This window comes from Amblyomma americanum, chromosome 2 (assembly GCF_052857255.1).
Source record: "Amblyomma americanum isolate KBUSLIRL-KWMA chromosome 2, ASM5285725v1, whole genome shotgun sequence".
Classification (NCBI taxonomy): Eukaryota; Metazoa; Arthropoda; class Arachnida; order Ixodida; family Ixodidae; genus Amblyomma; species Amblyomma americanum.
Window position 1 is genome coordinate 65,168,581 of NC_135498.1, and position 27,794 is coordinate 65,196,374.

Consider the following 27,794-nt stretch of genomic DNA (forward strand, 5'->3'; position numbering starts at 1 on the left):
AGGGCTCTAACCCGCGCTCAGACCTTTGAAGGGCAGTTTTTAAATTCGTCCTGACCACTACAGGTAGAGCCGGACAAGACCCTAGCTGCCAATTCATGACCACACTTCTGTAAAGCAAGCACTGAAGGGAAGCGCTGCAACAACCGTCCAAGTGAAGATGAAAGTATGCGGATACTGAGAAAAACCATCCACTAGCATAGCGAAAGGGTGAGATGCAGCCCTCTTGCACAATGCACGCATCAGAGCAGACGAAAACAGATCAGCGTGTGCAGTTTCACACTAATGTTGTATTGTTCAATGACTAGAATCAGGGGACTTCCGAAGGATGCTATTTCACAGTGGAAGTCGGCGGTCTTTCCTCTCAAGGATTTTGGCACAGAGGAGCAGGAGCAAGAGGAGAAGTAAACGCAGAGAGCAAGCAGCTTTGAACAATTCCGTGCAAGCGGCTTTCCACAAATATTTTCCCAATATGGAACCGACCAATTTTAGCACTCAAATTCAGCCGCTATAAGACGCAGGATACCCACCATGTATTATTTCTTCTACGTGAGAAAACATGCTGCAGAAATCTAAGAAAAGCCCTCATATCAGAGGTATGGTTTAGCACAACTGTCTGGCTATAATACCGTATATCCAAGGTTTCGCACAGTATTAAGAGATGAGCCAGCAGGCATAACGTTCAGGCCATATTCTCAGCCTCTTGCAAGCTTTCTAAACTTTGGGCCATGAACAACCGAGAAAAACAACCGGCTTATACAATGAAACACCAAAAAAGTTCACCGAGTCTAAGACTCGTGATGCTTGCCAGATTCCTCTAAGCTGCGGACTCTTTTGCATTGGAAAGACAAGTCGTTGTTTCAATGAGTGAGCTAGCAAACACTGCCAAAATCTACGCAATAATTAGGGCAGCTTCATAGTGGACCACTGCAAATTGTGCAGAAATTGTTGTGCTGTGTTCAAAAAAACTATTTTCTTGAGGTGTGGAAAAGACAGGATTGAGAGGGAGATTGTGGAAGCCTATTATATTTTCACGGGTGAAATATGAGAGCGCAACCAGCCAGCTCGGAAGTAGTCAGGGCACACACACGCTTCGTCGTCCTCAACTTCCAACGAGTGAGCAACGCCGATGTCACAGGTCGCACAATGCATACGGCATTATCCCCCTCCTCAAGAAAAGAATCGCCCCAGTTCTAAACTGACGCAACATAAAATAAAACATTAAGTAAGAACACGGTGAAGGAAGGGAACAAAGGCAGGAAAGGGCTGAACACATAAACACTGCACTTACCGTGAACAGTAAGGTTTGAGCCTGCTGACATGCACAATGTCCGATTGAGCAGCACGGCGCGAAGAGTGGACAGTGACTTCAGGGAGGACTTCGTAATCCACTGCACCAACTCTGTGCATTTTCCTTTTCTTTCTTCCTGGCAACAACAGACAGACAGGCAGACCAACTCTGCGCAGGACTCTGTGAGGGCCGAAATAGCGACGCAATTATTTTTCTGAGCGGCCTCGCAGGCGGATGGGGTCCACACCCAGACCTTGTCTCCTCGATGATATTCGACGTCCCTGTGACGGAGGTTGTAACGCTGGGCGTCTCGGTATTGTTGGTGACGAATGCGAAGCCTGGCAAGCCGGCGACTTTCTTCGGCAAGCTGTGGAAATCATTCAGTATCCAAGACGGAGGCGTGTGGTCCATGCGGTAGGAGCATCGCATCTAACATGGTCTTTACTTCACGGCCGTGAACAAGGCGAAAAGGCGTGTGGCCTGTAGTTTCCTGCATCACAGTATTATACACAAATGTGACGTAGGGCAGGACAGCATGCCAGTTCTTGGTGTCGACGTCTACATGCATAGAAAACATATCGGTCAGTGTTTTGTTTAAGCGGTCTGTGAGTCCATTCGTCTGAAGATGATGGCGGTCGTCCTGATGCGAGTGGTGCATCTGAGCGGCATTACTTCCTGGAATAAATGCGCATTAAAGGCAGTTCCGCGGTCCGTGGTAATAGAAGCTGTAGCGCCGTGTTGACGGACGATACTGTTGACAAAAAACTGAGCTATTTCAGCAGGAGTGCCTCGTTGGAGAACCTGTGTTTCGCAATAACTTGATAATCAGTGCCGACCACAATCCACCTGTGTCCCAGTGATGACGTAAGAAACAGTCCTAAAAGGTCCATCTCTACCTGCTGAAATGAAGCTTTAGGCGGATTGACAGATAGAAAAAACCGGCAGGTTTTAGGGGAGGTGTCTTTCGGCGCTGACAGTCACAAGACTTCACATGCCATCGCCTTTTGGCCGCAAGCTTGGGCTAGTAGTATTTCTGGCGAATTCAGGTCAATCTGCAAGCGAAGCCAAGGTTCGCAAAAGATGGTGCACCGTGTCAGGCGCTCAGGAAGTCGACACGAAGAGCGCCAGGTACGAGGAGGAGATACATGGGCTTAGGTGGCGAAAGTCTGTTTGTACAAGACGCCGTTTCGGAAAGAAAACAAGGTCAGCGCACGTAGGAAACGGTGAGGTGGGCGTGACGTGCAGCCTTCAACGTAGTCGATGAGCGGGCAAAGCTCCGGGTTGTCTCGCTGCAGTTGAGTTGACGCTGTTACAGCACCAAGGAATGCGTCGTCGTCTAGATCAGAGTCAGCCAGGCCGGATGGTACTGGAGCACGCGAAAGGCAATGGGCGTCGGCGTGTTTTTGGCCGGTTTTGTAGATTACAGTGTAGGCGAACTCTTGGAGCCTCAAGCTCCACCGGGCAAGGCGGCGATAAGGGTCCTTGAGATTCGCCAACCAATAGAAGGAATGATGTTTAGTCACCACTCTTAATGGTCGGCCGTAAAGGTACGGTCGAAAGTTGGCGAACGCTCACACCACAGCGAGGTATTCCTTTTCCATGGCGAAATAGCTTTTTTCGAAGCCTGACAGGGTGCGGCTTGCGTAGGCAATGACTCGCTCCGTGCCATCCTGCCACTGAACTACGACTTCGCCATGTCCAACGTTGCTCGCATCAGTGCGAACTTTGGTGGGGACGCCGTCGTCAAAGTGACCTAATATCGGCATCGATTGCAGACGTCTTTGAAGCTCCGCGAACGCATTTTGTTGTTGCAGTCCCCAGACAAAAAGCACGTCTTCCTTGGTGAGACGAGTTAAGGATCAGCTATCTTGGAAAATTAGCTACTAAGCACCGGTAGTAAGCACAAAGGCAGGGAGCGCTTGTCGCTAGGTGTCGGAAACGCCGCAGCAGCAACAAGGTGGCCTTGAAATTTCAGCTCGTCAAAAGCAAAGTGGCATTTCTCCGGATTAAGGGACAAGCCGGCAGAACGGGTGATTTGAAGGATTGCATGAAGGCGTTTGAGATGGTGCGAAAATGTCTCACAAAAAACAACTACATCATCTCAAGAGACAAGGCAAGACTGCCACTTGAGGCCGGAGAGTACAGTATCCATCATTGTTTGGAATGTGGCGGGTGCAGAACAGAGGCTGAATGGGAGCACCTTGAATTCATATAAACCATCTGAAGTTATAAAGGCACTCTTTTCACGGTCGCGTTCATCAACTTCAGTTTACCAATAACCACTTCGCAAGTCTATAGGCGAAAAATACTGTGCGTGGCGAAGATGACCCAAAGAGTCATCAATGCGGAGAAGAGGATAGACGTATTTTTTTGTCACGTTGTTCAGCTTTCTGTGGTCGACACCGAAACACAAACTCCCATCTTTTTCTTGACTAGCACAAGAGGAGACGCCCAAGTTGTTGACGGCTGTATGATTCCAGCGCCAATCATCTGCTGGATCTGGTTCCGAATCGCATCTCTCTCTGTTAACGACACTCGGTAGAGGTGCTGTCGCACAGGTCTTTCCGTGTCCGGAGTGATAATGTGATGCTTGGTGACTGTCATCAGGCCGATTTTGGGCGATAGAGCGTAACAGTCGGCGAACGAATGTGGGAGGGCCCGAAAGCATGACTTCTATGACGTCGACAACTTTTCGTTAACGTTGAGCTTGCCAGTAACTGGAGGCACCGTATTTCAGATGTTGATGGACACGCCAACTCCGGCAGTACATCTCCCAATCGGCTTGACTGAAAAAACACCTGGCGTATGAATCTGTGGCCCGTGCCAAGGCTTCATAACTTTTTTCAGTTCGGCTGCCAGACCCTTGCTCATAACTGAGTAATCGGCACCTGTGTCCACAAGGGCATGCACCAAATGGCCGACAACACATACGGGCAGGTCAGCGCAAACGAATTCGGTGTCGTCGAAGAACGTTGGTGGTGTGGCAGGTGTAGCACGGAGCGTCAATGGAGGATGTTCAAAAATGCGATCAGCAGCGGCCTCACCCCCGGTGTTCGCTGGCCTTAGTTTCCCCGACGCGGACTGGGTGACCTGGCTGCCTCTGATGACACGGTACGGTTAGGTGAAAAACGTCGAGGAGAACACGACCGCGACTGGCGTGGTGGCGAACAGGAGGAAGGGAAACGGTAGGTGAGAGGGAAACGGCAGTTGAGATATTGCTGAATCTGCGGTGGGCGTTCATCATAGCAAGGACGAGGTGCGTCAGGAGTGAATCCGGGCAGGCTCATCCGGCGGTAGGAACAGTTGCGACACAGATGTCCCGGCTCTCCACAATGATAACAGAGAGGGCGACAGTTGTCAGAGGTCCGCCGGATGGCTGGCCTCCGAGTGTGCTGCCAGGACTGGTCGCGGGGTGCAGACGGTGGGGTCCAGAAGTGCTGCTCGGGTGGTTTGGGCTCTGGAGTAAAGCGGCTGGGGGGAGGCACAGGAGAGCGCAGTGCTTCAGCATAACGCAGGACAGGAAGATCTGGACGAGGGCGTACTAGTGGCTCCATCACCTGCCGTATCTCATCACGGATAATGTTGGAGACGGGGGCGGGAGGTGCCAGAACGCGCGCAGTCTGAAGTTGTTGTAATTCTTCCCGCCCAACACGATGCACACGCTCTGGGAGACCATCATCGCTTTTCCCACGGGGCAGCTAAGCACAATCGACGGCTGCGAGTTACAGCGTGCGGTCATAGTGGACGGCCCGTTGCTGTAGCGCCCGTTCCATTGTGGTAGCTTTGAGCACAAATTCTTCTACTGTTGCGGTTCGTAAGCGAAACCCGCAAACAGCTGTTCTTTAACTTCATGCAATAGGTAGCGCACCTTTTTGATTTCGGTCATTGTCGAGTCAGCGCGCCGAAAAAGTTTCGTCATGTCTTCAACGAATATCTTCACTCTCTCGTTGGGCCTCTGGATGCGGCACAGAAGGGCCTGCTGAGCTTTCTATTTCCGTTCGGGGCTGCCACAGTCACAATGAAATTCCTGCCTGACTTATGGTTTTAAAATCAGGTCTTTGCGGAGTCCTCAAAAGCAAAGTACACGTTCCGCAACATACGGTGGTCGTTCCACTCGTTGTAGGCGGCTACACGGCCATAGTGATCCAGCCAATCTTCGACATCCTCGAAGGGGTCGCCGTGGAAAGGTCTTGGTGTGCGTTTTATGTGAACGGCGAACGGGGCAGAAGCAGCTTCCGGAAGGTGACAAGTTTGGGTGGCCGTGGTGAGGGTAATTCTGCCAGCGCGTCTCAATTGTGGAGTGAACTCGGGTGGAAGGCCTTGCAGGCGGCGGCTTGCCCTAGAGGCTGTATACTCGGTTGCGTCTACGATATCCTCAATGCGCTGCTCTGTTTCGTGCAAGGAAGAGTGCATGGATCTACCCGGCACCTCCACCTATTTGTCGCGGGTGAAATATGAGCACTACCAGCCAGCTCGGCAGTAGTCAGGGCAGACACACACACTTCGTCATCCTCAACTTCCAACGAGGGAGCAACGTTGATGGCACTGTTCGCGCAATGCATTTAGAAATATTAAAATAGAAGGAAGCAGATGCGTTGGCAAGCCGCCCGTTACGCTTAGTAATGAGTATGTTGTTGTTGTTGTTGTTGTTGTTGTTGTTGTTGTTGTTGTTGTTGTTGTTGTTGTTGTTGTTGTTGTTGTTGTTGTTGTTGTTGTTGTTGTTGTTGTTGTTGTTGTTGTTACCCTCACACAATGGCGCATGCCCACACAGGGGTTTTGGCCAAGAATTGGGGGGGGGGGGCATGAGGAGGTCTTTTTTTTAGGTCTGTGGTTCTTGGTTTCTGTCGTTTTTCGTTCTTCTCTTTTGTGTTCTGATGTAATTCTTTTTATGACTATGTGGCGTTGTTCATGCTGATTTCTTTTCGTTTTTAGACCTTTGACATGGCTTTGGTCTTAACACTTCATTTTTAACTGTTTCCACGTTTGTTGCTGGACATCTTATATCACTCCTTACGCGGTTACTCTTTACCCTTTTCTCTTGTTAAAGGTGTTGCCTTAATCTCACTTTTTGCTTTTTAAGAATTCGACGCAGAGTTTACTCTTAACACTTAATTTCTAATCCTTTTTTCCCGTTGTTTGTTGGTTATCTGATATCAGTCCTCACGTGGTTGCGGTTTGTTGCTTTGGTTGTTAAAGGTTTTCCCTTCATCACACTTTTCGCTTTTTTAAATTTTTGACGCAGACTTTTGTCTTAACACTTTATTTATTACCTTTTTTCATGTTCCTTATTGCTAATCTGATATCACTTCTCACGCGGTAGTCCTTTTTTCGCATAATGATTTTTCCTTGGTCGTGCTTGATTTGCTTATTATAGTGGCATAGTGCACTCAGTTTTTGCAAATTTTCTTGTCGTTGCTTTGTGGGTTTTTTTACTCCCAGGCGGCTATCACTAAAGTGATTACGATTGTTTGTTCTCGTTCCTCTCGTATGATATGTTTATCTGATGTAATGCGCGCATTGGCTGCCTGCGTTATATGAGTGCTTGCACGTGTGATTCGGTTCGGTTGGCCTAAAAAAAGGCGGGTTGTTGCGAAATAAAGTTCAGTTTCTAGTGGCGCCGATCCTGTCTTTCTGTGCTCCTCCTTTGTCTTCGTCTGTCGCACCGTCTTCTTTTGTAAATATTATGCACCAACTAGCCCATACAACAGTTTGACTTGAAAACGCAGGGAGGTTAACCGGTTTCCTGCCCTGCAGTGGAGGAAAGAGATGACAGGATATAAAGGTGAAGTACAACAGGAAAAAACAGGAAAATAAAGTCAGCACACGAAGTCACTAAGCGCGCGGCAAGAATACAGCCTATCGTGCAACCCGAGGTTCTCAAGAACTGCAACTCTGCCTGAGAGGCTTCATCCGTCACGATCGCCGCGGCCCGTGGCCAGAAATCTTTGACTCCTTCAGCGGGTGTGGATCTAGACGCTTCAGCACATGGAAGAGAGACTGCCTTTCGGCACTGTATGCAGGCCGCAGATGATTTTCACAAAGGGTATAGACAAAAAATGGTTGCCGTAATTTTTGTGGTGAACAGCGCGTAATCGACCAGGACGAAAGGAAAGGCACACAAGAAGGGGGCTTACTTTAAGCTATGAACTCTTCAATTACCTCCTGTTCTTGCCTACCAACACAGCCGAGCATCTGTTCTAAGCGGTGACCCTCATTTCTCTAGGCGAAAACGAATAATTGGAGAATACAAGTGCACTGCAAACGAGTGCCGCGTAGAGGGATGAAGCAACGTTTTAATGAGCACCACGCTGGAAATCAATGTAATATCTCGCAGTACACTGTCAGTAGGTAACCAATCAATCAGCACAATGTTTTGGCTTCTAAGCGGCATATTTCTCTTGTGGGGCACAAAAAATTTCAAAAAAGGCAATGACAATTGAGAAGTCTACATGCTGCTTATTTAAAAGACCGCAAAATGAGCAGTGAGCAAAGGTAAAGAGGAGGCAGCTCCTGCTACGCAACTCAAACAACTGCAAGTACCTTCTAAGGGAAGTGAGAGGAATTCTGAAATTCTGCAAGAACTGCAATCGGGCCCCCTGACAGGCAGCGTGCCGCAGAAAAACTCCTGAAAGTTCTTGCATTTAACACGTATCGAAGAGTGGCAATGTTTTTATTTTTCCATAGAAGAAAATATCTAAATAGACGCACGACTGGGGCAAACTTAGGAGAGAGGTCAGTCAGGAAAGAAGAACCCATCGCAGAAATAAACGAAAAATAAGCTGAAGAAACTATTATACCATCTAAAATTTGGCGTCATAATACCGCGTCAGTAGGAACGAGGACCGTGAGGAAAGTAAGATTATCGTCAAGAGGGAACTGCATTCTAGTGCACCGAAGAGAGGGGCAGAGGTCTTCACCGGCGGTAGATCGGATTCTTAGCTTGGGCCAATTTTTTTATGCGTGAAACCTAACAGACCAACGCAAAGAAAGACGGAGGAAAACAAACACTGAAGACAGGATGGGCGTTGTGTTTCGTACTTGAAGCATAAAAGACCAACACAAAAATAGACGGGGGAAAACAAACACTGAAGAAAAGATGGGCGTTGTGTTTCGTACTTGAAGCATAAAAGACCAACGCAAAAAAGACAAAGGCACACTGAGGACGAGGCTGCTGCCGTTCGCCGCTCAGTCTGAAGTGTTTCTTTGTCCGCGTCTTTTTACACGTGTCTTTCATATTTCATTTACGACTCGATTTACGCAGAACTGTGCATCAACACGGAGAAGCTAGCTTGAACTTCCAATCTGTTAAAAGGATGTATCCTAATGCCAGTAACGCGATCGGGACGACGAAAGGCGGGATACCGACAGGACAAACGCTACTGGCAGCTTGTTTTAGTGATGGTTCACACACAAAACTGTCTTTACGTTTATGCCCGAAGGTGTCACCGTTATTTGGGGCGAAAAGGTTCCGGCACGTTTTGAGAGACATTCCGATTTAATGACATACATGAGGCGGGGACACGAGGGCTTGAAAACTTTGGAGAGTAGGCAACAAGGTATTGCGTTGAGCTATCAAGCCCATACGTCAGTTGAAGAAGTTTTCAACACAACAAACAAGTCGAGAGGCGTGCGGCTGCTTTTGATGGCCGCACGCCTGTTAAACATTCTTGTTGAACATTTACCGAGTGAGTACGATGGCCGTCGATGTCCAGCTACGTGCGATAGCCTTTTTGATTCTGTCACTAATGACAACATTCGCAGAAACCGCATCAGATTTACTCGTTCTCAAAGAGAACACCCTAAATAATGTTCGTTTTCCTTGGGAGGATATACTGCTAATGAGCCCAAGGGGCGAATAGCAGTACGGAAAAGAGGTTATAAACTATCCAAGTATTACGTTAAAATAAACGTTTTATCATAGTCTTGTCCGTCAACCTCTTATATCTCTCCAGCGACTAGTGTCCTGTGGCAGAGGCGGCTACCTTACTATTTTCATTTTCCCACCTGACGCCCTGCCACAGGTGCTACGCATGCCTTATCTTGAAGTCCCTTCCAGTATTCTTAGGGACCATAGGTTCACTTGCCTTCGGATTAAAGCCCTGTACTTCCTATATTTGTTCTTTATTTAAACTATGATACCTGTATATCAGCATTGCTCCCTGATCAACTATGCACTCTTCCGACTCTTAATGTTACACTTTTCATCACCCATTCGACAGTGAACTGCGCTTGCGTAGCAAAATTTCAAGCCTTTTCTTTACCCTTTATTTTTCTTATTGTCGATAAAAATATAATCTAATTTTAGCTGGCCACTTTAATATTGCTATGTTGTCCAAAAACAGAGCGCTGAAATTCAAGACTTTACTGAATGTGCGTTTCTCTGGAAAATGTTACGTCGCTCGCACGGATTACCACATAGTCAGAAACACTCTTAGATCTCTTTATAAAAACTTTAAACAAGAAAGTCTGAAATCATGCGTTATCGCTTCTGCTCTAAGTGACCACTTGCCAATGTTCGTATTGTTCAATCTGACTCAATCCTCAACGACAACTAAAACGAACGTCATTTCATCCAGCCACAGATGACCACAGATCTCACACAGTCTTCATCATTTCTACTTGATCTTTTCATCACAAATGCAGACTGCAACAATCTATCGGCAGGAGCGGTAAACAGCGCGATCTGCGATCACTTACGGATTTACATGGTCGTCCAAAAAACATCACTGAATCGAAAACAACAAACGTTATCCTTTCGAAATATAAACAGAGCTACGATGGAGCATTTTCGCAATAAAGTAGCAGTCATAGCTTGGGAAGATGTCTACGAAAAGAATACTGCTGATGACGCGTACAATACATTTTTTGATAATTTCCAAAGGTTGTGTGATCAATGTTTTGAAATTAAAACATCAAAACCTAACACGAAGACACAAATCCGTGGATTACTGAAGAATGCTTGCGTATGATGCGAAAGAGGGATAAACGTTTCACAAAGTTTGGAGTGACTAAGTAAACAGCTCATCTGCAATGGTTTAAAAAGGTTAAAACCAGTTCGTTAAAACAATCCGTACGACGAATAAACGGTACCTTAACAACCGTTTTTCTGCTGCAAATGTATCAAGACCAGAGAAAACATGGAAACAAATAAATGTACTCTCGAACAACCCTAAGTCATGTTACATACACCCAGAAATAGAAGAGAATGGTAAAATTTGGACTGAATCAGAACTTGCCTAATCGTTCAATGGATACTTCACTATCACAAACGGGCAGATCTCAGTTAGGAGCGAACTACCTGCCGGCACCAAATACACATTGCTTTTACCTTGACTCTGCTACAAAAGCAGAGGTCTTGTTAGCGTACCAATCTCTTCGCAATACAAATTTCACTGATGTTGATGGCTTACAGCTCACAACAGTAAATTATGTCTTAGACAAGCTAGTGTCCGTGTTAACGCTTATTTGCAACCTCTTCCTATCTTCTGGAGACTTTTCCAAGCCTCCAGGTCGCAAAAGTAACTGTTATGTACAAAAGTGGTGATATAAACAGTTTTTCAAACTATAGGCTAATATCAGTGCTCCCGACTTTTCTAAAGGCACAGAAATGACAATTTATTCAAGAATTACCTGATTTTGCGAAAAGTATTCCGTTATGCCCGACGCACACTCATGGTTTTCGCCGTGGAAGATCAACAGCGCATGCATTGCTTCAGCAAAAGGAAATAATACTACAAGGTTTCGAGGCTAAATTACTAACACCTGGGATCTACATGGATTTCTTTAAGGCGCTCGATAGGATAAACCATGCGACATTCATAGCAAAACTAGAGCGATACGGTATCCGAGGTACCGCCCTCAACCTAGTAAAAAGTTATCTTAAATACCGCCCCCAATCCGCAGCAATAAATAACACACAATCAGTATTTCTTCCAATCAAAACAGGTGTTGTGCAATGCAGCATACTCGGGCCACTACTTGTTAACCTATACATCAAGGACATTTTCTTGATAAACACCGTCCAAAATTTGTCTTATACGCCGATGACACTACCGTCTTTGTCACTGCACCCACTACTCACTAGCTCTCCGAAGATGGCAACTTCATATTAAAAACGGTGCATGAATAGAGCATAAATTCCTCATTAACCATAAATGCAGAGAAGGCAAAAGCAATTCTGTTTAGGACTAAAACTAAGGCTGTACAGTCTGTGCCAGAATTGTTTCTAGAAAACGCAAGCATACCCTACGTAAAAGACAACAAATCTCTGGGAGTAACCTTAAATGAATGCCTTTCCTGGGACACTCATATCGAACAACTAAAAGTCAAGCTTTCAAAAGCTTACGGAGTTCTAAACATGTTTATACACGTCTTGCCTCAGAATATGAAAGTATAATATATAACTCTATTTTCACTAGTCATGTAAACGACGCTTATTTAGCATGGGGAACCACAACAGGTGCACATGTCAATAAGATACAAACGCTGCAAAATAAATCCGTTCGGATTATAACTAACCGTCCATGTGACTCGCATGCTCCACATCTATTCGCTGAACTCAAAATTGTGCCAGCGAAACGGATGTATGAATGCATGCTCGTGCTTCAGTATATGAAAGAAAAAGACACACACCGCAATACTACAAGACATTGCAAGCCTGAGACCTAATGCAAAAACAAAACCACTTCGCCCCATCCCGCCCTGGTGCATTCCGCCCAGCCGTACGAATTACGGACAGCAAAGGATCTAACATCAGCTACCGTATATTCTAAACAAAATGCTCTCCTTAAACATCTATCCCGATTCCCTTACAGCTAAAAAATGTAAACTGCAATGCCTAGCATAAATTTCACTTTTTCATATCAAATTTTTTTCATGCATTTGCTTGTGTTTTTCTTTAACTCTTGTATTTTTTGTGACCACAGTTTTTCTTGCAGTTTGTGCTTCTGCATGCCACTTCACATCATTTTTTCCCCGTTAGAAAACGAGTATTAAAAGGTGATTGCCTACATGCTTTCTATAGCTACATGATAAAATTCCTTGTTCATTCTGTATGTCTTTTACTGATTTTGTTTTCTCTCGGAGTGGTGGGTTTCTGTTCGATGTAAAAAATACGGCACCACTGCCGCCGCCATTGTCTGTAACAGGGGTGCGATTCCCGTCAAGCAGACGATTTTTGTTGGCTTTTTTGTCGCTCTCCTAGCACTATGATGTGGTGCTGAATAAACTGAATTGAATAGAAATAATTTAATTCAAGTTGCGTTTGGCTATGGTTAACTGGGAACCTATTTCTGAGGAAAACCACCCTGATGAAGCATACAGAAAATTTTTAGACATATTCACCGACATTCATTATATTTCCTTTCCTCTGAGAAAAATTACGCATTCAAATAAAGTTAAGAAACTCTGGGTCAACTGTGCAATACGGTGGTTAGTAATGAAACAAGACGACCTCTACAATCTTTTTTTTTACAAAGCACATGTCCTAAAGAACTGAAAAAGTAAAAGAGATTTAGAAACTGTAACTAACAGCTTCGCTTCACTGCAAGTATATTTATTTTAACCACTTAATTCAACTGAAGCATGATGTGAAAATGTTTGAAACGTGTTAAACTGTATTTAAGGAATTTTTCAGAACCAGCAATAAAAATTATGCAAGATGGTATTGAATTAATAGGTGCTGAGAAAGCGGGGACTTTCAACGACTGCTCCTTTTCTTTTGTTGAAACAACAAACGGCGACGCAAATTTCTCCTACACGACTGCCAGAAATCGGGAAACAACATTTTTCCAACTTTTTACAATAAATGAATAAATCACGGGGTTTTTATCGCTGACCACCAATAAAGCTAAAGATGCGTCAGGTCTGCATATACATTTTATAAAATTTCTTACTCCATAAAAATTCTTACCGCGCATTATACCAACAGCAAAGGTTACACTCGTATTTAAAAGAGGAAACAGAAATGAAATGAGTAATTATCGCCCGATATCAATCTTACCTGCATTTCCTAAAGGCTTGGAAAAAGTTATTCTCAAAATGATCCTGCGGTTGCACTGATCAGTGTTGCCTTGTCACTATTGCTCAATGTGGCTTTCGTAAAAACTAAACGATCGAATTAGTTCTTCTGGCTGAAAAGAGATATATAATATAATTATAATTGGTTTTTGGGGAAAGGAAATGGCGCAGTATCTGTCTCATTTATCGTTGGACACCTGCACCGCGCCGTAAGGGAAGGGATAAGGGAGGGAGTGAAAGAAGAAAGGAAGAAAGCGGTGCCGTAGTGGAGGGCTGCGGAATAATTTCGACCACCTGGGGATCTTTAACGTGCACTGACATCGCACAGCACACGGGCGCCTTAGCCCGTGTGTTGTGCGATGTCAGATCAAATGAGAAAATTTTGAGCCACGAAAAATGGTACTTGCATAGATTTTAGATTTTTGAAAAGCATTTGACCATGTTAATCTTCTGTGTTGCTTAAAAAAATTGGATCACATTGTTATCAGAGGTAACGCTGACTACTTAATTTCTTCGTATTTGCCGCATAGATCCCAACTTGTCAGTATTGATGGCGAATGTTCTCAGCTTAAACCGGTAGTTTCTGGCGTTCCGCATTTGAAATTTTGGGCCCCTTTCTCTTCGTCCTTTATGGAATGACATTGTTCGCGCCGATAGCACTGCTAAGTGTATAATTTAAGCAGAACGCACTAGTTTATTTCTTCAGGTACTTGAGTTACTGATCTCGCAAATAGAGCTGACAAAGCCTTAAAAGAAATAAATACTTGGAAAGCCGGCAGTCATTTGAAAATTGATGTTCATAAAAACAAACCACTCATAATTGCCCCCGCCATAAACACTTCCTGTTTCCTCTAATGAAACTAAACAACACTAGAATAGAATTGATACAACCTGTAAAAACTCTTGGCGTTAACTTTGCAGACGATATGTCATGGAATCCCCATGACAATAACGTAGTTGAAAACTCTGCAGAAAAATTGGCATCATGCGCAGCAGTTGCCTTAATCTTCCTACATCGGTTTACATGCTGCTGCACAACTTGTTATTCTCTTCTGTAGTTAACTACGGATGCATAGTTTGGGTTCCAACAACAACTGAAAATTTTAATAAACGCACTACCTTACAGCAATGAATAGGACGCATTGTATGTAAAGTGCCACATTTCTTCCACACAATGAGTCTTTTCCAAAAACACAACATTATACAAATAGTCCATGTATAATTATAGACTGTGTAATAAATATAAACTTTCAGTAATGAAAAACGAAGAGACCTTGCTTACCCTTCCTCAGAGCAAAACAAGACAAAGTATAGCACCCGAAAAGCAGAGGCGCGAAAGTTAAGAAATCCTGTACAAATTATGGAAACAGATTATGCCACAAATATTACCCACACTATTGAACCAGCTGAACTTTCATGACAATCTCACATAATTGCGTCAAATATTTGTGCAGTACGTTTGTAGGTATTATTATTTTGCCGACTCCTGTCACTCACACTCTTCGTATTTCCACCTCACAGTAGTCCTTCTGCGTATGAATGCACGATTGCTGCTTTGATATTCTCTTGCTGTTCTTGGGTTCTTTTGTTTTTTCTTGCCGCAAATGTATTGTAATGCGCGTTCATTCAGTTTCTTTATGATGAGCATACGGGTTTTTCTTAATATATTTCTTTTGTCTTTTTTCTTGATCTACCACTTTCGCTACCGTCATTGCTGCTCTCTAAAGACGGAGCTAAGACCTCTCAAGCTGCTTCTACAGCTTTTTTTCTGGCTTTCGTCGCAACACCTTTTTGCAGAAATAAGGTTTCAAACGTTTCTGCCCCATAGGCGTGTACACGCAAGATACAAGTGCTACATTGCTCTCTGCGGATACCCGTAAGCTGCTGTTAATGACCTGTGAAAAGCTCGAAAGTTCGTCTCATTGCATGCTTATTCAAAACTATTTTCTTTTCGTGGTCCTGGTCTGCGGTCGCTACCTACTTTAAGTAGGTGTATCCCCTTTACACTTCCAATATATAGCAGCCAGTTATAATTTGTTTTTTAAGTTCAATATCGTCCAACACAACTTTAGTTCGCTCATTGTATTTTATGACCCACCGAAGTAATTTGCCTCTAGTGGTCACCAGTCAAGAATTGCAATTTGTCTCCTTAGTTTCTCAGGAAGTCAGAGCCATCAGGAAATCGGCTATCATTAAGGGTTTTTCCAGTAACTTTGATCCGCCGCTATTGCGACCTGATTCTATCATCATCATCAGCTTCACTACTGCCGCTCCAGGGCGAAAGCCTCTGCCATGTCTCCCCAGTTAAACCTCTCCATTGCAAGCAGCGGCCACCGTACCCCGCGAACTTCTTAACCTCATCCGCCAACCGAACCTTTTGCTGCTCCCTGCTACGCTTGCCTTCTCTTGGAATCCACTCCGTCCCGATTAAGGACCAGCGTTTATCTTCCCTTCGTATTACAATCCCACTTCTTCGTCTTTATTTCGACTAGCATGTCATTAACACATGTTTGTTCCCTCACCCACTCTGCCCGCTTCCAGTCTCTTAACGCTACACCTACCACTTTTCTTTCCATAGCTGACTGCGTTGTCCTAACCTAAGCTTACCGTTTTCGTTTGGCTCAAGCTTCCTCTCGCATAGGTGAACACCGGTAGTATACAGCTGCTGTAGACATTTCTCTTGAGAGATATTGGTAAACTGCCATTCATGATCTCAGAGAACCTGCTTTATGTGCTACACCCCATTCTTATTCTTCTACTTATTTGCTGTCCTATTGTGAGACGGTTGAACATTAATTTGGTTTTCTGCACGTTAATTTTTAGACCCATCATTCCGCTCTGCTTTTCAAACTAATCAATCATGATTTGCACTTCCTCTCCTGAATCACATAATAGGGCAATGCATCAGCGAATCGGGGATTACTTAGGTATTCGCTATTAACTCATATTCCCACCTATTCCCAGTCCAGACATCGGAACACCTCCGGTAAACAGGTGGTCAATAGCACTAGCGAAAAAGTGTCTCCCAGTCTGGCACCCTTCTTTATTAGCATTTTTGTTGTTGGGTTAACGAGGGCTATGCTAGCTGTGCAGTCGTAGATACTTTCTATTATTTTCACAAAAGACTCTTGTACACAGTGATTCCGCACTGCCGGCATGACTGCTGAGGTTTACACTTGGTCAAATACTTTTTCCTATTGAATGAAGGCTTTATATTGAGGTTGGTTATCTTCTGCGAATTTCGGTGTCGCCTGATTGATAGAATGAATATGGTATATTTCGAGTATCCTTTACGAAAGCCTCCCTCATCATTTAATTGACTGAAGTCTAAGGTTTTCCCGACTCTATTAGCGATTAACTTAGTAAATACTTTGTAGCCAACATAATCGGTCTGTAAATTTTCAAATCCCTGACGTCTCCTTTCTGAAAACTAATATAATGGTAGCGTTTTTTTCAAGCTTCTGATGCGCTCGACCTTATGAGGAATTGCTCATTCAGGGTGCCTAGATTTTATAGCAAAACCTTGCAGTGACGAATTTTTTCCTCCCTTGTCGATGTTGTTGAATCCAGATGTTGACGTGGAGTGGTAGAGGGCGGGTCTCGTGAGTGACCCGGGGTATGTACTTCGCGACTGCTGAGTTTCAGATAGGTGTGCAGGTCTTCTGACGTTCAGGTCTGACGTGCAGGTCTTCTGACCCCCCCCCCCCCCCTCCGCCCCCCAACCGATTCTCAGCGGCACATGCGCGAGCTCAGCCTCAATGTGATGTCCGAAGGCTCCTTTCAATGCCACTTTGCCACGTGGATCTACCATTTCCTGCGGCAGCAGTGACCTCCTGACCACTGTGATATCAGCGTCCGGATCCACTCGTGCCAATATGACTGATTCGCCCGAACACAGGGAATGTCGCCCACCTTATATGTGTCCATCCACTGAGTGCTTGCCTTTGACTCCTAATTCTGGCACAGAACTTTAGCGTTGTGAGTGTTCACCTCTATTACTGTGGCGGTAATCTTCATAGCTTCTGTCTCTTGGCATTTTCAGGCCATATGCTTTAAACGGCCACAGCGGTAACAATGAGACGACGCGGAGTCCTTTCCTCTATTCTGCTCCCATTTCCTGCTGGCAGAATGCCCCTCCGTGGCAGCGTTACGCACACCTAAATTTCTGTTTCTGATTTTTTCTTCAGTTTCTTGACACTCCCTGGCCATATGACCTGGTCGGCCACAACGGCAACACTGGCGTGTCGTCTTATGTGCTTTAAATGCGCATACTTCACCTCTGTGTTCTTGCCTGCGGAGTTGCGACGCCCCAGCCATCTCTTTTCTTCTACGTCCTTCATCACAGACCGTACTAATACGCAAAACGCTAGTCCCCGATGATTTCCCTCAGCTACTCTCCACAGCCTCGGGTACTTCTTTACGTTCGTCTATTTTAACCAGCTTTTGTTCACCTGAAGAGCTATCTGTAGCCGCGCGTCTTTGAACAGGGCCTCTTTCAGTTTGTCAACCACTACCAGCTCCATCAGCTGCTCCATTTCGGTCACTTTTCTACTGCTGATATAATATGAGTAATAGCTACGTAGTCAGTAGCCGAACTGGCCCCACGATTCCTGCGGTCCTTTCGTAGCCATGTCGAACATTATTTTGTATTCCGCAGAGCTTCGTCACAACTTCCTCAAAATTACTTCCTTCAGCTGTTTGTACTCGTCTTTTTTTCGTCCCACTTAGCATCGCCATCGATCGCATGTGGTGATTAAGGTAAGGAATTAGGTTTATGTACTGGACGCCTTCCGGAACTCTGAGGGAGTGGAACACCATCTCCACAGAATCAAGCCACCCCAGAAGAAGTGATGCATATTTCGGAGTTTGAGGCAGTACACTGCTCAGCATTGTGGAATATCTCATTGCTTCTTTCTCTTCTGAAAGATCAGCTATGCCCTGTCTGCGTAATTTATCTGTCTCGAATTAATTTTGGCCCTCTCTAGCCTCATCTTTTCAATTTATATTTCTATTTTCATATTGGGTCGAGGTTGGCCCTTTTCCGTGCTTGCTGCGCTCACATCCCCACTCGTGCTATCATTCATCTCTGGCGAGAGTAGCTTACTCTTTCCCCTCGTCAACAAAAATCAACAAAAGAGGAGAGCAGCGCTCTTCGCTCACCGTTTTTCTTTCGGTACCTTGTCCTCAAAGATTGTCAATCAGGACAAGTTCTAGGGTTCTCTCACAATGAACTTTGTTTTAACACGCCACCAGTCCTGGTACGAATCGCCGCTACACTCTCAAGTACCGTTGCAATTAAGTCCGTCGTCCCTTGCTCTGTTGGTGTGCACGATTGCTCCCCACACCTACATCGGTGTCGACGCTGCGATGACCGGTGAAGATCCGTTAGCTGTCTATTGCTCTTGTGCTGTCGCTCTTCTTCCTTGATGTCAAGTTTTCCACTCCTCATCGCCACACAAAGGCATACGTTGCTAGTGAGCTGACTAGCTCGACGTCTTCTCAAATTGCGTTGCCTCTGTCTTACTCGTTCTCTTTGCAAAGCAGCGGTTCCTTGTCTCGGTCCTGTCGGCTGCGCCAGGCACGAATTTCCCCCCCCCCCCTTGTCGATGTTGCTGGATCCAGATGTTGACATGGAGTTAGTTATAGATGGCCGGTCTCGTGAGTGACCCGGCGGACGTACTTCGTGACTGCTGAGTTTCAGACAGGTGTGCAGGTCTCCTGACGTTGACACTTGAAAGGCTTTCCTCAAGTTATTTATTACAATATCTACACACGGAAAGCTTTCGGCCTCTTCGCTTTAATTATACACAAAACTTCAAACTCCCGCGACTCCGGACCACCGTCGCCCACCACACGGCCAACTTGTCCGGCCGCCAATCAAAGAACTCCCGTCTACAACTCCGCGGCCCCGGGACCGCCACCGGTCACACACGACCGATGTGTCCGGCTGCCACACACCAACCTTCTCGCGCTCTTCGCGCGCACCTATCTCGTTGCATTCCCGCCAAAACTACACCCTCAGCCAACAGACAATCATCCCGCCAAAACTTAATCTTTAGCAGCCAATAGGCTACTTTCCCGCCACCATTCAGACGTACGACGTCATAACGCAAAAGAAAAGCACACAATATCAAACACACGCCTCTCTGCAAGCTGCCGTGGGTACCTCGATGATGCTACAACGAAAGGAGGGAAACAAAATTTACAACACACGCGTTGCTGTTAGCTGCTCTGGCTAGCTAGCCAGAAGGTTAAAAAACGCAGAGCGCCGGTCCATTCGAGCCGTCCTGTCGTCGTATCGTGTTTGAAACCGACCGACTTCGAAAAACAAGCCATTCCTCACTAGCTTAGGCCGAGGAATCCGAAACTCGCGCGTGACGCAATTTTGAGAGTCTCTCCCTTCGGCGGCCTTTCTCACGCTTTACAACGACGCCCGTTAACTGCGCCGTGACACACCCCTTCATCCTTCAACAGATAGACTGTTACTTGATCCTCGTCAGCTGTTCTCCACCTTTCCATTGGTCCTCAGATTTTCATTACTTCCTCTTTCGTTACTAGCAGGATGTCCCATTTTTTTTCTCTGCTGCCTCTCTCATTAATGTTCTGGTTACATTGGCTCCTGTATAGATTTGGGTAGAGCTGTTAGGCTACTTTAACTATCTTATCCATATTGCTAATGACAACGCCCTCTTTGTCTCCTAACGAATACATCTGGTTTTTAACTACGCCTAGTTTCTTCTTCACCGTTCTTAGGCTACCTCTGTTCTATACCGAGTGCTCGATTCTCTCCATTTTAAACTGCATTATGTCGGCTTCCTTGCGCTTGTTTATTAACATTTACTGCTCAGCTAGTTGTTTTCTGTCGGTAGTCTGAGACGCTTTCATTCTTTGGTTTCTTAATGAGATCTTTCGTTCCTTAGATAGGTTGCCGGTATCATGTCAAACTAACCTACTGCCTACTTCTACTGCGCACTCCGCAATGTTAGCTGTGAGATTATCGTTCTTTGTGTTAGAATTATGATCGTCAGTTAAAGCCTAGTAGGTATTCTGCCGCTCTATCCTGAATTCATCTACATTCCTTCTTACCACTAACTTCTTAATGGGCTTCCGCTTCACTCGTTTTTTGTTGCCTTTTTAAGTTTAAAATATCTGTTGTGCAGCGATAACCTGAGTTCCTCTACTTTCCCTCTTACCGCTAACTCAACAATGGGCTTCCGCTTCACTATTTTTTTCGGTTCCTTCTTCAAGCCTAAGCTATTCGAGACCTTACCTATCGCGCAAAGAGGAATGCTCTGCTTGCCAAGACCAAGAAGAAGAAAATTTCCACAGTTGATCTTGATATTGATATCAGCGAACCAGGTGTTCCTGTATACATTAACGAGCACTTGACGAGGCAGAACAAACAAATTCTTGGCGCAGCTGTTGCGAAGAAAAAACAAGCTAAATGGAAGTTTGTCTGGACAAGCGGGGGCAAAATATTGGCGGAAGGATGAATCGTCCGATGTCATTCAAATTGCTGCAAAAGATGACATTGCTCTTATTCAGTGATTGTACCCTCAGTTGTTTTTTTGCTTTATCAATTTCATTTGTTAGTTTATGCCAGACATGTCCATGGATGACTGTATTGAAAGCGATTCACTCAAGGAAAAGCTCAGTATTTTCCAACCATGTTTCTCTCTTTTTTACGTGAATTTACCAAGCATTCGAAACAAACAAGATGACTTGGTTAGTTATCTTGATGAACTACAAGTAAATTTTTATGCGTTGTTGTTTTGTGAGACATGGCTAGGTAAAACTGATCCCTCGCCCCAAATTAGAAACTACTCGTGCATACGATCGAATAGAAGTGGTAAAGGTGGTGGTGTTGCTGTTTACCTGCGGCGCCAGTTCGCAGGTGAGATAATTGATGACATTACTGATTCAGATTGTGATAATGAGTACTTGGGTATTGATGCAAAAAATTTCATACTTGTGGTTGTGTACACACCGCCAACTGGCTACAAGCGCCGTTTCTTGGCTACGTTCGAGGGGCTTCTGGAATACTGTAAATGCTATCAAAAACCATTCTTTATCATGGGTGATATTAACATTAATACAGTGTCTGAAGACATTCACACGACTTCAACAATCTTGTTGCATCGTACGGATGCGAAAACACTATACCAGGACCAACTCGAATCACCCTCTGTTGCTCTACATCCATTGACGTTTGTGTCACCAACCACAACACTTCAGAGTTCGTCTCTGGCACGCTCTCCCGTGACATCAGTGATCACCTACCTCTTCTTTTTGCCACGCATCGCCTATCCCATGAGGCTCATAACGGCAATTGTTTTCAATATAGAAGTATCAATAAGGTATCAATGAATAATTTCAAAGATTTAATCCAGCAAGCGGACTGGTATCTTGTATACCTAGAATATGAAGCAAACAGAGCATATGAAACATTCTTAAAAATATTCAAAAATTGCTATGATTCTGCGTTTCTCCTTGAGAAATCAAAAAACGTAACTAGGAAATAAAGAAGACATGGATTAATAATGTACTATACAAAAGAATAGTATCTAAGAACAAAATGTTTCAGAGATTTCTTGCCACTAAAGGCGGAAACATTTTTGCTGATTTCAAGAAAATCCGAAATAAATTAAATGCTGACATCAAACAGGCTAAGGTAAAATATTATGAAACCATGTTTTCAATAATAAAGAACAATCCTGCAAAAATATGGAAACAAATAAACGCCCTCAGAGGAAAAGGCTTAAATTCCGACCCAGTAGTACAGATGTTGATGAATAATTCTGTTCTCTGCGGGAAAACGTTCGCGGATGAAATGCATAAGTACTTCATTAATACAACATTGTGCCTTCAATCCCTAGCCAACAAAAGAACACATCTTGAGAAAACAAAATCGAAGCAGCACGAAAAAACGGGGACGAAAAAGACACACATACGATAGGACGAATGCTGCGCATGTGTGTCTTTTTCGTCCCCGTTTTTTCGTGCTGCTTCGTTTTCTGAAGATGGATCATTACCAACTGGCCCAAACTTCGGTGCTTTTGAAAAGAACACAGGTAGGCTCACAAACAAACTCTGTAGTCCTAAGTACCGTCACACCTCCAGAAATTGACAAAATCATACAGCAACTGAAGCCAAATGCGGCGAGCGGTTATGATGACATCCAAGTCTCAACTGTCAAGTATGTGTCATCTGAAATAAGTCCTCTATTGTCACATTTAATAAACATATCTCTTTTCCAGACCAGCTTAAAGTAGCTAAAGTGGTACCTATACACAAAGGAGGAACACGAAATGATTTCGTTAATTATAGACTAATTTCAGTGTTACCGGTTTTCTCAAAGGTATACGAAAAGTCTATAAATAATCGATTGACTATGTTCCTGCAAAAATATAATAGAATTTCACCATTTCAAGTCGGGTTCCAAAAAAACAGGACACCTGAAGAGGCCGTGCTCAATGTAAAATCATTAATTATAAAGAATTTTGAAGCAAAAATGTTTACTTTGGTAATTTTTCTTGATTTAAGGATGGCCTTTGGTTCTGTGAACCACGAAGGTTTGCTTCACAAACTTCACGGGTATGGAATTCGAGGCGTTGCATCTGACCTCATTAAAAGCTATTTGTCACTAAGATACCAGTTCATAAACCTCAATGGAGAGCACGCTGAAACTAGGAGTACCTCAAGGTTCCATACTAGGTCCCACGCTCTTTTTGTTGTATATAAATGATATCACAGATGTTAAGTACACACGTGATATAACTGTCTTTGCTGATGACACTAGTTTATTTTTTACCGGTAAACATGCAAATGACCTAGAAAAAGCAGCTAATCTTTACCTGTCTCAGCTATATATTTGGCTCGAGGACAATAGTCCGCAACTAAATACGCGTAGAACAAAGTTCATACTTTTCAAACCAGTAAACAAAGTTACTAAAGAAAGCCTCACACTTAAATTCAGAATGCAACAGATTGAACAGGTACATTTTCAGAAATTTCTAGGTGTCTGGTTCAGTGAAGATCTATCCTCGACTCCACTTATTAACCACCTTCTAACTGATCTTTCCCGTGCTCTGGGCTGTATGAGCCGTATAGCTCCACTTATCCCTCTCTGGCTGAAAAAGACTTTATATTGTAAGTTATTTTACTCACGGCTATTTTACGCAATATTAGTCGCGGGCACTACGACTAAAAGAAATTACGACAGGCTGCTCGTACTGCAAAAGCGCGTTCTACGTCTATTTGAGATTTAAAGAGGTACAATACGTGACCTACCAACCCAGCCACTCTTCTTAAGACATGATATATTACCGGCCAACAAAGTGTATTACTCAACTGATGCAATTAATCCATAAAAAAACTTTACACTAGATTTACAGATATATCGCCACACTATAGCTTTAAAACCCATACACATAAAACAAGAAAAGTGAGAACAAATTATGCGAGACAGGATGTTGATTATCAAGCAACAAAGTTATTTAAGCATAATGAGTCCTACATTGATATTACGCTACCATTTAAGCCGTTCAGATTACAGTACAAAGCATTCCTAATGATCACTGATGATATCTTATGTATTTAGCTGCACTCATGTGTCCATGCAAATCACCACTCTTGCGAAAAAGTTTTTTTTTACATGTTTCTGTAAACATGTTATCCAGCGGTTCCTTTTTTCTCGCCAGTGTGTTGTCGCGGATCCTCTGATGTGCTTTCGTACGTTGCGTTAATCGACAGCCAGCATTTTGTGTTCATATGTACTTTATATTTTATGTATATGTGTACACCGTTTCATAAGGAGAAATCCCTGAAAATGCACTGAAGTTTTGCCTGCTCCGAACAAAAGATGGGAGTCGAGGCCTTGTCAGGCTCCATGCATTTTGCCTCGTCTTCCACTTTCAACTGAAAGGAAATAAAATGGTCTAAATCTGAATCTGTGGTCTCTACAAAGGTCTTTTCCGAGGACAACTACATCCTGCAGCGATGGCGTTGAGGTGAAGAATACGCCTCGCGTGCAGGACGACCGGGGTTCGAATCCCGGTGCCGCGCAATTCTCCACCGGGTTTGGGAAAAAATCTCCGCGGTTTAATGGAATTCCAGAAGCAGGCCTGGGGTGTGGCCTGATCTCAGAGGCTAGAAACGACAACACACTCCTCACCAGTCTACCCTGGTGTTGTACTTGACCACAACCTTCTATGAACAAGTCAATTAGCCCTAGGCTCTCAGTCCCTAGCGGCGGCGGCGCAACTGACCAAGGCGGCGGTCAGACCTGTGAATCAGCGGACGGTGCTAAGAATCGCTGTCTCCGGCCAGGCCGCCACTGGAAACTGAGCTTGGGAACGCCTAATGCTAGAATCTTATCTAGTGATGGTAGCCTACAGTGCTGTTCTAGGTGCTAGAGGCTAGAGATGTTCTAGGTGCTAGAGATGTCATGGGGCTTAGTGAGGCTATGAGGACAGATGAGGCGTTACAGTACGAAGGGCGGGAGGGTACTGTGCTATCAGGGTTTAGCCGACAGACGAGAACTACGTGGGGGACTGCTCGTCGATCAGGATCTGGCTAGCAACATAGAGGAGTTCTATAGAAATGACGAGAGGGTTGCAGTTATCGTAGCTTCGGAAAAGCCGAAGGTCGTGCAGGCGAAGCGCCTACATCCAGCTATCATGACCGCATCGTTGAAACTGTGGCGTTCGCGGGTCACGTCAAGGAAGAAGCGATAAGAAGTAGTCTGCGTAGTACTTTATTGGGCGACAGCTCGGATGCTTTTGGCTGCGCTCATGCAGGTGCTCGCTTTTTGTAGAGCCACTGCTGACGTCACTTGCCGCGTCACTTATAACGCCGATAACACTGCGGCGGCACGCATCAGAAACCTTCTATGAAAACTTGGAATCAGCAATAAGCAAAGTAAATTAACAGTACACTGTACTCATGGGTGACGTCAAGGCAAAGGTAGGTCAGAAGCAGGCCGGAGTCCAGGTGGTAGGCGACCATGGCATAGGCTCCGGGAATAGCAGGAAGGAATGATTGGTAGAGTTTGCCGAGAGAAATAATTTACGGATCATGAATACCTTCTTCCAGAAACGAAAGGACAGGAAGTGCCCGTGGAATATCCTCCATGGTGGGACTAAAATGAAGTAGGTTTCATACTATGTGTTCACCCTGGCATCGTTCATCAGGTGGAGGCCCTCGGAAAGTTCTCTCAATACATATGCGAAAACGTCCCCCAGCCCGCGGCATTATATCACATTCCCTATGGAGGGCTCTCTGCTACCGCTACAGATATTTTCCGTTACCTTTACACATACTCCTTCTACAACCAGGTTCTGCAATCTCTGTTCAGTTGCTTAGGCTAAACCTATGTCAAATACTTTTCTGTAACTTAGGAACGCATTCTAACATGAAAATTTCTTATAGAGTAAACAATATACGCTTTAAAAGCGTGCATATAGAATGAAAATAGAACAACTGCTTACAGCAGGCAGCGCGGTACAGAAAATGGGAAGTGAATGCCGCCATTTCAGGCAAATAGCGACCACAGATTAATGATATTAGAGTGAAATAATTTGCAGAACGAAGTTCGGATGTAGTGGAATTGGCAGGCGCTCTCTGGTCGCGGCTAGCAGCTCAGTGGGATTCCTTAGGCTGCCCCATTTAAGATGTCTGTTTATTTACTTATGCAGGTGTCGTCCAGGAAAAGCAAATGCTCCCTTCCTGTCAGAACGATGGTTTGATGATGGGCAAAATTTTTGCAGCCCGAACCCGGTAAGCAATGCTGTTCTTAAAATGTAGGAAACTGTACTTTCACGTCTATGACTCGATCGTTGAGTTATAGCTGTTCTGGCAAGTAAGTGCGCACACGGACATTTTATGCAATATGTTAACTATGCATGAACTTCTTAAAATCGCATATTCATACCCAAAGGTAATTTTCACACAACGTGCACAAAATCAAGAACAGATGAACGACCAACCAGCATTTTCTCCTCTTCTCTGCAGGTTCAATTTGGCTAAACGCGCTTTTCCTTCGTGAATAATAGAAGCTTAGCCAGTCCGCTATGCTTTTTTGAAATAATGTTATTTGAAAACGCTGCTTTTGAATATTTTCAGCAGACGCACTTCTGAGTACAAATTACCAGTGTTCCAAGCGCAATCACTACGAATTACTACTTAAATAGAAATTGTTCGCAGTATTCTCTCATATATGTTTGGAAACACCGCTTTTGGATATTTTCAGCTGACGTGCTTCTCAGCAGAAAGTACAGGTGTTCAAAGCGCAATTACTATGAATTCCTACTTAAACAGAAATTATTCGCAATATTCTCTCACTAGAGTTTGAAAGCAGCGCTTTTGAATATTTTCAGCCGACGCACTTCTCAGTACAAAGTACAGATGTTCCCAGCGCAATACTATGAATTCCTACTTAAACAGAAATTTTTCGCAATATTCTCTCATATGAGTTTTAGAAACAGCGCAGTGTTGTATATGTTGCAGTCTTGTATGTGTTTTGAAAAAGTAAAGGGGGAAGTTTCCTGATATACAAAAAGGAACTGTTTACAATGTGTGCAGAATTTAGAGATTATTCCTTCGCCGAGGACGCTTCTTTTTGCGAAAATTAAACCTTGCTCTTTTGTGAGAAATGCCTTTTGATCTTGTCTGTCTGAAGGTCTTCTTTTCAACGCGACTAGCTGTTGTCCTTCAAGTCATAGTCGCAAGAAGGCCGATGGACTCGTCCAAAATATTTTTTCGATAAGAAATACCGATTGTTACTCATTAACCAAGCCGAAGGCACGGGTGCTTTAAGGCCCCATTTTTGTGATTTTCTTGAAGTCAGGATGTACCTAAGACACTTTCGGTACATATGGGTACTAAGTTAAAAAAGACGTAGGTTTTATGCGGGCTCTACGATATATGGGTCTTATGGGAGTCGGGTGGGACATGGTTGCCCAACATGAGCACGCCACAAGCGAAGCCAAACAGCTGACTATTCCGGCAAAAACCAGACCCATCCAAGCAACAGTTTTCTTGGAGGTTAGTGAAACAGAGCTTGGATGGAAACACAACACTTCACCTTCACTAGCGGAAAGCGCTCCCGGCTAAAAAACGCCTCGGGTAAAAGAGGTGCAAACAGAAGGAAAACGGCACAAAATAACGTGGCGATCAGAACCAAACGGGAACATCATAATAGCCTCAGCATGATGCGATAAATGTATCAAAGCGCTACACCTCTGAGCAATTCATGCACGCGTGTTACAATATAAGAAGTTTGTGGCTGCTGGCATAAAACAACCTGAAGTTAACACGCTGAAAAGAACAACACGGCGCAACTCCGAGGTGAACGCGACGAAATTGAGAACCGTGCGGTGGATATCGCTCTTAAGATGCCGTTGGAATGCAGATGTAGTACCTGAAACGACGTCGCTCTAGAAAGATTCACTCGGGCAGCTTTCCGCGGCCAGCTTGAGCTGCAGTTTCT